Genomic DNA, 12,217 nt, shown 5'->3' with positions numbered 1-12,217 from the left:
GTCGGAATGTGAAATATTCTGGATAAGGCTGTCAATCAGACAAGGAATGCCCATTGTACTAGGATATTTTTATAGACCACCAGCATCCGCAACAAACGTCGCAGAACGTTTCAGGGAAAGTCTTGAGTACATAGGAAGTAAATATCCAAATTATCCATTAGCTATAGGTGGAGACATTAATCTGGCATCCATTGACTGGAAAAATTACACGTTTATCACAGGGGGCAGAAACAGAGATTCGTGTGAAGTTATTCTTAGAGTTCCCTCAACGTACAGCCTTGAGAAAAAAACGGCTCTGAGCACTATGGGACCTAACATCTGAGGTCATCAGCTCCCTAGAACTTCGAACTACATAAACCGAACTAACCTAGGAACATCTCACACGTCCATGCCCGAGGCAAGATTCGAAACTGCGACCGTGGCGGTCGTGTGGTTCCAGCCTAGAACCGCTCGATCACTACGGGTGGCGAGTAATTGGTTAGAAAACCAACTCGAGATATATTAGATATCTTGGCGACAAACAGACCTCGTCTTTTTGAGGAAGTTAATCTAGAAGAAGGTATTAGCAACCATAATGTCGGTGTGGCTTGTATGCCAGTGCAAGTTGCAAAAAAACCAAAGGAACAGCGTAGAGTTTTCTTATTTGGGAAAGCAAATAAAAGTGTCATTAATGAATATCTTCATAGTCAGTTCCAAGCATTCACCGCGGGACACAAAGATATTGAGCATCTTTGGTCGGAATGTAAAGGTATTGTCTACATCTACATCTACATCCATACACCGCAAGCCACCTGACGGTGTGTGGCGGAGGGTACCTTCTGTACCTCTATCGATTCTCCCTTCTATTCCAGTCTCGTATTGTTCGTGGAAAGAAGGATTGTCGGTATGCCTCTGTGTGGGCTCTAATCCCTCTGATTTTATCCTCATGGTCTCTTCGCGAGATATACGTAGGAAGGAGCAATATACTGCTTGACTCCTCGGTGAAGGTATGTTCTCGAAACTTCAACAAAAGCCCGTACCGAGCTACTGGGCGTCTCTCCTGCAGAGTCTTCCACTGAAGTTTATCTATCATCTCCGTAACGCTTTCACGATTACTAAATGATCCTGTAACGAAGCGCGCTTCTCTCCGTTGTATCTTCTCTGTCTCTTCTATCAACCCTATCTGGTACGGATCCCACACTGCTGAGCAGTATTCAAGCAGTGGGCGAACAAGTGTACTGTATCCTACTTCCTTTGTATTCGGATTGCATTTCCTTAGGATTCTTCCAATGAATCTCATTCTGGCATCTGCTTTACCGACGATCAACATTATATGATCATTCCATTTTAAATCACTCCTAATGCGTACTCCCAGAAAATTTATGGAATTATGTGCTAGAGAAGTATGTGCCTAGCAAAAATATAGGGGAGGAAAAGGATCCACCTTGGTACAACAAACATATTAGGAAGTTGTTGAGAAAGCAGAGAATTTTGCACAGTCATTTTAAACGTAGTCACTGCCCCATTGACAAACAAATTATGCAAAATGAAAGCAGCTTTCAGAAAGACAATGAGAGATTCATTTAACGAATATGAAAGCAATATTTTATCTGCGGATTCTAAAAATAACCACCAAAACATTTTGGTCGTACGTAAAATCTATGAACGCTACAAAAAATTCAATACCTTCTCTAGTTAACAGTATGGGTGATGTAACTGATGATGATAAACATAAGGCCGAAATTCTAAACCTAGCTTCCAAAATTCGTGTATGGTAGAGGACTGCACCACCATTCCCCCTTTCAATTGTCGAACAAAAGCCAGGCTGGCTGACGTAGTGTCCAGTGTATCTTGGATCGTAAAACAATTAAGATCCTTAGACACCAGGAAGGCATCTGGCCCAGACGGTAAGATTATATGTTGACTATGCTACAAATATAGAACCATTCTTATCCATCATCTATCAGAGACCATTGGAACAGCGGAAAGTTCCACCGGACTGGAAGAAGGCACGGGTCATAGCAATCTATAAAAAGTGTAGAAAATCGGATGCACATAATTACCGGCCAAGTTCACTGACATCGATTTGTTGTAGAATCATGGAACATATTTTGTGTTCAGACATAATGACCTTTCTAGACTCTGAGAAGCTCATCTGCAGAAACCAGCACGGTTTTAGCAAACAGCGATCATGCAAGACACAGCTGGTCCTCTTTGTGCATAATATACAACAGGCTCTAGATACCGGCTCCCAGGTGGATGCCATATTTCTCGACTTTCGAAAGGCGTTCGTCTCAGTTCCGCACTGTCGCTTGCTCCAAAAAGTGCGCGCTTAGGGTCTATTCGATGACATATACGGTTGGATAGAAAGTTTTCTAACACACATGGAGTAGTATGTCGTCCTGAACGGGGTGACTTCAACAGAAACAATCGTAACTTCAAAAATTGTTCAAATGGTTCTGAGCACTATGGGACTTAACATCTTAGGTCATCAGTCCCCTAGAACTTAGAACTACTTAAACCTAACTAACCTAAAGACATCACACACATCCATGCCCGAGGCAGGATTCGAACCTGCGACCGTAGCAGTCTCACGGTTCCGGACTGAGCGCCTAGAACCGCGAGACCACCGCGGCCGGCAATCGTAACTTCAGGTGTGCCCAGGGCAGTGTAATAGATCCGCTGCTTTTCACGATTTACATAAACGATCTGGTTCCTAGTATTGACAACGGCATTAGACTGTTTGCCGATGATACTGTGGTCTAAAGGAAAGTAGAATCATACGAAAATTGTGAACAGATCAATGCGAATTTGCAGAAAATTAATGCGTTATGTAATAACTGCCAGTTATCTCTCAATATTAGTAAGTGTAACCTACTGCGTATAGCAAGGCGAAACTCCCCATTAATGTGCGACTACAAAGTAAATGCCCAATGTTTGGAGGCGGTAACATCCGTCAAGTATCTGGGTGTGACTATGCGAAATGATCTCAAATGGAGTGATCAGATTACACAAGTAACTGGCAAGGCAAACTCTAGATTGCGGTTTATCCATAGAATCCTGAAGCGATGCAGTCTTTCAACAAAGGAAATAGATTACAATACGTTAGTTCGCCCAGTCTTAGAGTATTGCTCGTCTGTATGGGACCCTTACCAGTTGGGTCTGATTCAAGAGATTGAAAAGTTCTAAAGAAGAGCGGCAAGATTCGTGACTAGTACATTTAGCCATCGCGAAAGCGTTGCAAATCTCATAGAAAGTTTGAAGTGGGACACAATTCAAAGATAAGGGAAATTAGAGCTCGTACTGATGCATTCAGGCAGTCATTTTTCCCTCGCGCTATCCGCGAGGGAACAATGGGGGAGGGGGGGGGATACGACTTTGGCGAGAATTGTGTCCTCCACCAGACACCGCTTGGTGGCTAGCGGAGTATATATGTAGATGTAGAACGTCCAGTGCCGATGGTCACGTGCTGATTTAAATCGTAGTACCCAATGTCGTGGTGTTAACATTGGGACATGCCAGGATCGTCAATTGCGGCGGCCCATCGCAGGAGTGTTAGGTTCACTGTATGTTCAGACATATTTGTACTGTGCCCAACATTAAAGCCTAGTGCTAGTTCCACCACAGTTCACCACCTGTCAAGTTTTACCAGTCTGTCCTGCCTATGGCGTTCGACATCTGTAACGAGGGGTAGCTGCCCAACCCCTTGGTTTTGAAACGTGTTGAGGACATTCACTACAGCACTCCTCGAACACTTGACAAGTAGTGCAGTTTCCTCAACCCTCGTGCAGAGCCTATGGGCCATAACAAGCTCAGATAGATCGCGCGCCTTCACCATTCTATGCACGGACAGCAAGCTCACTGATACTACGTGGACCGTCTGTGTCTCTGACTAGCAGTCATTCCCCGCCAGATGACGCTGCTATCGCCTGGACGTGCTTATATTGATAGTAGGTCAGTAGACACAATGTTCTGGCTGACCAGTGTATAACTAAGACAGAGCTGTCATGTTGGAACCATGCCGTAGTTGATAATAATTGATAATTGGGAAATGAAAAGCAGCGGGTTCGCGTCTGCGTAACTGCATACATATTTCGCCTTACGTTTTCTAATAGATTATGAGACTTCCTTATTAATTTAATGAAAGGAAGACCTATAATAGTAGATGTTATTTGTTATAAAAACAGACCGCTCCTCTTTCTGGGGAGAGCTCGTTCGATTTTGTGAATGTGCCAAGGAACAACGACCAATGAAATGAAAGACAGCAGTCTTTGCCATTCGCTGATTCCCTCCACCTTCGATGGTTACAGCTGTCTTACGCAGGCACATTTTCGTATAGAAGCTGTGTAATAAGGGCATCTGATGCAGATGCCAGCTACTGCTGGAGAGCGTTGCGATAGCAAATCACGAGGAGGAGCACTTTTCGGGAGATGTAGCAGGAAGTTCCAGATTGTGCAGCAACCACGATGCATGCATTGCGATGAGAGGCTCGTCCAGTGAGAGGACGGATTTGAGGGTAATCTCAAAATCTACCACATCGCAAACTGATAGATTCAGACGCGAGATACCACGAAGCAGTGAGAATTTTTTTTTTTTTTTTTTTTTTTTTTGACGTGCTGACCAAAAATAGGCTCCCATCCATAATACCTGGAGAATCATTTGTAATACTTTCAATTCTGTGAAAGTAGAAATTATATACTGACCGTGAGCTATGAGAAAGTTAATCTCGCCCCGGCGCTTCGTGACTTGCCACATTGCAATCTCCCAATGATGATAGACATGATTCGAAGTAACCTTCACATAAATATCACAGACTGTTTGCAATACAGACACTGACCACAAACGACGTTGGATTTTGCCTCTAATCAACATGTCGCCATTCTCTGCACTCGCACTGATATAATAAACGGCCTTGTCGTGGCGACTGGTCGCTGACAATGAAAATTGCACTTAACAGTCTTTATGACGGCATTTATATGGACACAAGGATAGTGGATGGTCGGTACTTTCCTGTCCACTGAAATTCAGTCTGAAGGTGTTAATAATGGTATACCTTTGCTTGCGAAACCTCTGAAATGGAATACACCTTAGATGAATTTCACCTGCTCTGACGGTATACATTGTCATGGTGTACACGTCACGCTCATCTTACTACTAACTGCCACGCTAACGGCAAACAGGATTGGTGATATTTCACTCGCGTGAGATGACGTACTAATCCTTCCGATAAGACCTTAGTCTCTCCGACATAACTACTACATACTTCAAATTCAGTTCTCCATTTACATCCTCAAGATTGGTCGGTGTTACAGGATCACTAAAGCTTTTTTTCCTGTATTGTGTGGACGTCAACTATAGCTTTTCCTGATGACTTTTTAATTAGACGTATTAGATTTCACTTTTGTATGTTTACTGAATAAGTGGAAGAGACCTGGAGGCTGAACACGATGAAGACCAATGGAGGCGCCAGAAAGCTCCAGATGAATTATACAATAGTAAGACACATGTTTCGGAACCAGATTTGAAACTGTAAGACATTTCCAAGAGCAAATGTGTACTCTAACCGCAAATTATTTCTTATGAACTGTAGATTAAAATCTGAGAAATTGCAAAGAGGTACGAAATTAAGGAGTAGGACGTGGATAATTTGAAAAAAAAAATACCAGTGGTTGTTAAAAGCTTCAAAGGGAGCATTAGGCAACAATTGACTACAAAAAGAGCAAGGAATACACTACAAGGTAAATAGGTAGCTTTGAGAGATGAAATGCTGAAGGCAGCAGACGATGTAATGTGTAAGAGGATAGGGTGGTGGTGGTTGTTGGGATGTTTAAGGGGGACTAAACAAGAGGATAGGGCTTTGCATGTCAGAGGAGATACTGAATTCAACTGAAGGACCGAGAAAATATATAAATGCAACAAATGAAGCTGGCGAAACGCAATACAAACGCCTAAAAAACGGGATTGACAGGTAGCGCAAAAAGTCTAAGTAGAAATGGCTATAGGACGAATGTAAGGATATAGAAATATGTACAACTAAGGAAAAGATAGAACCAGCCTAGAGAAAAATTAAAAAGGCCTTTGGAGAAAAGAGAAGAAGCTATATGAATATCGAGAGCTCAAATGAAAAACCAGTACCGAACAAAGAAGGGAGAGCTGAAAGGTGGAAGGAGTATATAGAGGATCTGCGTAAGGGAGATGAGTTTGTGGGCAATATTATATAAAGAGGAGAGGATTTAGATGAATATCAGGTGGTACACATGATAATGTGGGAAGAATTTCACAGAGCACTGAAAGACCTAAGTCGAAACAATGACCCTGGAGGAGACGACATTCCGTCAGAATTAATGATAGTCTTGGGAGAGACAGCCATGGCATAGTTATTCCACGTGCAGTGTAAGACGAATGAGATGGCGAAGTAGCCTCAGATTTCAAGAATAACGTAGTAATTCCAATTCCAAACAATGTTGGCGGTAATGGGTGTGAGAATAACCGAAATATCAGTGCACTTAGTCATGGGCGCATAATAATAACACGAATTAACTGAATTTTCCGGTGGGACTTCGCAGAACATGACGATAATCTTTAAAAGGAAAATTTCTGTTTGTTTATTCACGAACAGGCATTCGGCTTCCGAGGCCATCTTCAGGTGACAACTAAATGTCGCAAAGACAGATTAACATGATGTGCGACATATTCAGACATCATCAGTCGGGAAAATAGAAGAATTACTGAGTGTCTACACAGAAAAACATTATAATTTTGGTCACACAGAAATAATTTAATAATTATAAAACTTAGATACGTTAGTACAGCATTGAAATTGTACATTACTGGGACCTTAATACAGATATTAATACAAGTAGCTACTTATTTGAAAGTAACAGAAAAAAATCGTAGCCACTGATTCGATAATCCCTGCAAGCACACAGCCGTAATGCAGCTTTCCATTCTATGGTGAACCGGTTTGGTATCTGTTCCGTTATCTTCATCAGATTTTCAAACAGAAATGCAGACTATCAAAAATATCACCTCGAGCGATCGCTATAGCTCTGCCCCGATTGACAATGTACTACGACAATACAAAATGCATAACATTACGCCACCTCCATACAATGGCAAACAGCATTCGCTCAGTATTTACAGATCCCTGTAAAATCCCCTTATTGCCAACATTTCAAACAACCTTGCAAAAAAGTTCAACGTATGCAACGACAGACCTGCATTTTATAATACCAATAGCATGTCAAATTCTTTATTCAATAATCAAGACAAATAGTAACCCTTGGCACGGGGTGGTGTATATAAAATCTCTCTCTGTGTAGCCACCTCTCTGAGTATTCACTTCATGGGGATATTTCGGTATTATACATTTTTGTGAACGTGCATCGAGACAATGGTTTGCAGAAGAAGATTTTAGCACAGCAAGAAACGTTTCGAATGAATTACTGCTTTTGAGACAACGTGCTTTAACAAAGCTTTAGTTTTTGAAGATGTTCTTTTATATCAAGTATTTTACCGCTGACCCAAATAGGTTTATCAATCGGTAACACAGAAGCAAAACCAATAATATTCCAATTGCTATTACCACTTACTAGCTCATAATTAATATTTCCACTATTTTGCAAGTGGATGATCAGATCTAAAAAAATTACAAACCCACACAATAGTGGTAGTGGTTGTTTACTCGCCAGCAAACGTCGTCATTCAAAAATACATACAAAAGAGGGATCGCTGTTGTTATTACACCTATTCCGATCATAAAATATCAATATCGTCTTTCATTTACACAATATAATGAAAAATTACTAAATATCTAGCCTTGCTGTTGCAAAACCTCTCGCTGAGCAGCTGAATTTCCTTTGTAGAGCAGTATGCTGCCAGCAATTATACCCCAAAATTCACCCTTACCAACAGGAATAGACCTGCTCAACTGATGCGAGTCAGTATGAGGCAAAAAAGTAAAATCAAGAGAAGAAAATAATTTTACGAACTGATCCACATATTCGTGTGGGTGAGGGCTCGAAGGAATATGGCATTTGCTGATTTTGTTTGTCTTTAGGCTGTCTGTATTGTGTATGTAAGTAGGTGTTTTCACCTCACGTATTTTCACTACACTTTCGTGTTATTTAAGAACTGATTTTAGAAAATATGATCTGGTAACGTTTACTGAGCCATGGCACAGTGAAAATGTGCTTAATTCATTTGACAAAAAATTGCTGGCAGCTGGTATATTTTGCGATCTGTCAAAGGCATTTGACTGTGTAAATCACAATATCCTTTTAAGTAAATTAAAATATTGAGGTGTAACAGGAAATGCTGCAAAATGGTTCAAATCTTATGTCTGTGGTAGGAAACAAACGGTGTTATTAGGAGACATGTATTAAGCTATCAGGAATCATCCAACTAGGAACTAAGTACATGTGGGGTCCCACAAGTTTTCATCGCTTGGCTCTTACTTTTTCTTGTGTATATCAGTTACCTTTCATCAGTAACATTACCAGATGCCTAGTTTGTTTTGTTTGCCGATAATGCGAACATTGCGATAAATAGCCAGTCAAATGTGGTCTTAGAAAGATCGGCTAATTAATTACTGTCCACAAATACTTGTGGACATTAATAACTGGTTCCTAGCCAATTCTTTGTCACTAAACTTTGGAAAAACACACTACATGCAGAATGAGATTTTCACTCTGCAGCGGAGTGTGCGCTGATATGAAACTTTCTGGCAGATTATAACTGCGTGCCCGACTGAGACTCGAACTCGGGACCTCTGCCTTTCGCGGGCAAGTGCTCTACCATATGAGCTACCGAAGCACGACTCACGCCCGGTCTCACAGCTTTACTTCTGCCAGTATCTCGTCTCCTACCTTACAAACTTTACAGAAGCTCTCCTGCGAACCAGGAGAGCTTCTGTAAAGTTTGGAAGGTAGGAGACGAGATACTGGCAGAAGTAAAGCTGTGAGACCGGGCGTGAGTCGTGCTTCGGTAGCTCATATGGTAGAGCACTTGCCCGCGAAAGGCAAAGGTCCCGAGTTCGAGTCTCGGTCGGGCACGCAGTTTTAATCTGCCAGGAAGTTACACTACATACAATTCAGAACTAGTAAGGAGTGTCCCACGAGTGTATGCCTAACATATGATGACAAGCAGATAGTAGAAGTGAACAGTTTTAAGTTCTTGGGATTACAGCTTGATAATAAATTCAACGGCGACGAGCACACCACAGAATTGCTGAAGCGTCTACACAACTCTCTATTTGCAATGCGAATTCTGTCAGACATAAGGGAGGATATACAAATGAAAAAGCTGGTATACGATGCTTACTTTCACTCCATAATGTCATATGGGATTATTTTTTGGCGTAATTCGTCAAGCCTAGCTAAAGTTTTCCAGGCACAAAAACTTGCAGTAGGAGGGTTGGATTGGGTTGTTTGGGGGAAGAGACCAAACAGCGAGGTCATCGGTCTCACCGGATTAGGGAAGGATGGGGAAGGAAGTCGGCCGTGCCCTTTCCAAGGAACCATCCCGGCATTTGCCTGGAGCGATTTAGGGAAATCACGAGAAACCTAAATCAGGATGGCCGGACGCGGGATTGAACCGTCGTCCTACCGAATGTGAGTCCAGTGTGCTAACTACTGCGCCACCTCGCTCGGCCCCTGCAGTATGAGTTATGGGTGGTGTGAACTGAAGAACATCCTAGAGAGGACTGTGTAGGGAACCAAGGATACTAACTACTGCTTCCGAATACATTTATTCATTAATGTAATTTGTCATTAAAAATATATCACTTTTTCAAACCAACAATTCAGTACATGGAATCAATACTACAAATAAGAATAATCTTCACAAGGATTTAAAGTCACTCTTGTACAAAAATGTATGCATTATGGAACACACATAATAACTTGCCAGCAGCCATAAAAAGCTTAACAACCAAAGAAATCCAGTTTAAGAGAAGCGTAAAGGATTTATTGCTGACCAAATTCTTCTACTCCACTGGTAAACTTCTCAGAAGAACCAACGGACTTGTGTGTGTGTGTGTGTGTGTGTGTGTGTGTGTGTGTGTGTGTGTATAAAGTACAATCTAACTTCTGCACTATTTCAGTGTAGTAATGTGTTTATTGTAAACAAGTTTGTAGTAATTCAATTATATGTTATTACCTTAAACATAAAAATAATTTTTTTAAATTATAAATTGTGTGCATTAATGCTATCTTATTAAATGAGTGTTGTAAAATGATCCTTTGTTACAGTGTTCATTTAAAAAAATGACTATCATACCACTTGGGACCTGTGGAAGGTACATTAGTTTATTTGTTTTAGTTGTCAATATTTGTTAGGTGTTATTGTTTTTCTGACGTGTTCTATATCCTGGAGGACCTCCGCACTACAGATCAATTGGCATGAAAGTAAGTCTAATCTAATCTAATCTCCGTCTTGAACGCTGACAGAACTGTGCTGAAATAGGCGATGGAGATTTAGAGTTTTTTGGATACTGATGTGCAGCAAGCCAGCGCATTGTCGGCAGTTTTCTTCATTTTAATTTCTCTGTTGGCCTCAAGCACTGAGCATTCGTTTGCTGAGTACGGACGTGGCGGCCCAGCGGTTCCTGAGCCGAGGTCCGGTAAGCTCCGCCTGCCCTCTGCCATCGTAAGCTCTGGGCATGCTTCAGCGACCACTGTGTGGAGCAGCGATGGGACGTTGTTTGTAACAGGGTACGGTGATCTTAGCTTCCCGCTGATTGCAAGGATGATAAAAACCTCTACAAGAAACCCCTCAATCAAAAGGCGTACTGCGCGCCGATGAGATACAGGGCTGTTGAGGTGGACCAGTCGTTAGCGGGCAGCTTCTGGCGAACCTCCCACACATGAGTTGCATAACGCTTACCTTGGCATGTGTTGCTCTGACTAGGTGTACTTTTGTTTCCATAGCTGCTCTTGGGACCGAGATGGAACCCTCGAAATTCTTTCTTTCTCCTCACACTGGAAAGGGTGTGCTCCTGGTAGGTACCAACAGCCAGTCCAATAACACGGCTTGTGTATCCAGTCTTCCTGAAATATTTTGTCTGCGATAACAGAACGTATGCTGATATACAGTATGTGTTTTAATAGTGAAAAAAAATGGAAGCTTCGAGAAACTTTCGCCTTTATATGTTGAAAAAGGCTTTTTAAGGCATTGCTGGCACTTTAAAATCAGTCAGGCGGTAGCGTAATGGAAAAATATTTGTAAAAGCTTGTAGTTTCCTACAGTTTTATAACCTACACAAAGCTGACTGGCTTGAGGGATACGCCATCGAAACTGAGCTACGCACCACCTTGATTTACATCAATTCCGGGGTTGATTCAACTAGTAATAGGAAGTTGGAAACTATACGAATAATAAATGAAACACGAACTGAAGGTTTAAAATACTGTTTGAGGAATATAGACTGTAAAATGTATAAGATTCAAACAGGATAAATGAAAAATATAAATGTTTCTCTAATACGGTCATAGGTCACATTGGAAACTGCTGCCATAAGAAAGTAAAGCAAACAGATTAAATGTTTCAAAACCTTGGATTACAAATGGAATAAAAGTATCTCGCAAAACAAACAGAAGACAGTACTTCATGTCATGGGGAAACGATAACTACAGAGCTAAAACACGTGACAGGTTATATCCTAAAATTCAAAACAAAATAATCAGAACCTCAAATCGTATTTATTTTGGAGAAAAAATAAATGCCTCTATTTATAAGATAAAACTGTATGGAACAAAGTAAAAAGTGAAACAGGAACCACTAATCAGACAAATGAGGAAATTATGTTAAATGTAAATAATCTGTTGATTAGAGATACCTCCAAAATTGCAGACACTTTCAACAACTTTTTCCTTTCAATAGCAGCCGGCTGGGGTGGCCGAGCAGTTCTAGGCTTTTCAGTCTGGAACCGCGCAACCGCTCCGGTCGCAAGTTCGAATCCTGCCTTGGGCATGGATGTGTTTGATGTCCTTAGGTTAGTTAGGTTTAAGTAGTTCTAAGTTCTAGGGGACTGATGACCTCAAATGTTAAGTCCCATAGTGCTCAGAGCCATTTGAACCATTTGATTTTCATCCTACCTTTTTAATAGAAAATAGTGTTTGTCCGTATCAGGCTTACCACATAACAATAGTCATTCAAAATATGAAACCATTAGACAAGGGGTGACCCAGGGCTCTATTTTTGGTGCCTTGTTGTTCCTATTATATATTAATGACCTTCC

This window comes from Schistocerca americana, chromosome X, assembly GCF_021461395.2.
Source record: "Schistocerca americana isolate TAMUIC-IGC-003095 chromosome X, iqSchAmer2.1, whole genome shotgun sequence".
NCBI lineage: Eukaryota > Metazoa > Arthropoda > Insecta > Orthoptera > Acrididae > Schistocerca > Schistocerca americana.
The sequence above is the reverse complement of the archived record's forward strand: the minus strand, read 5'-3'. Positions refer to the sequence as shown.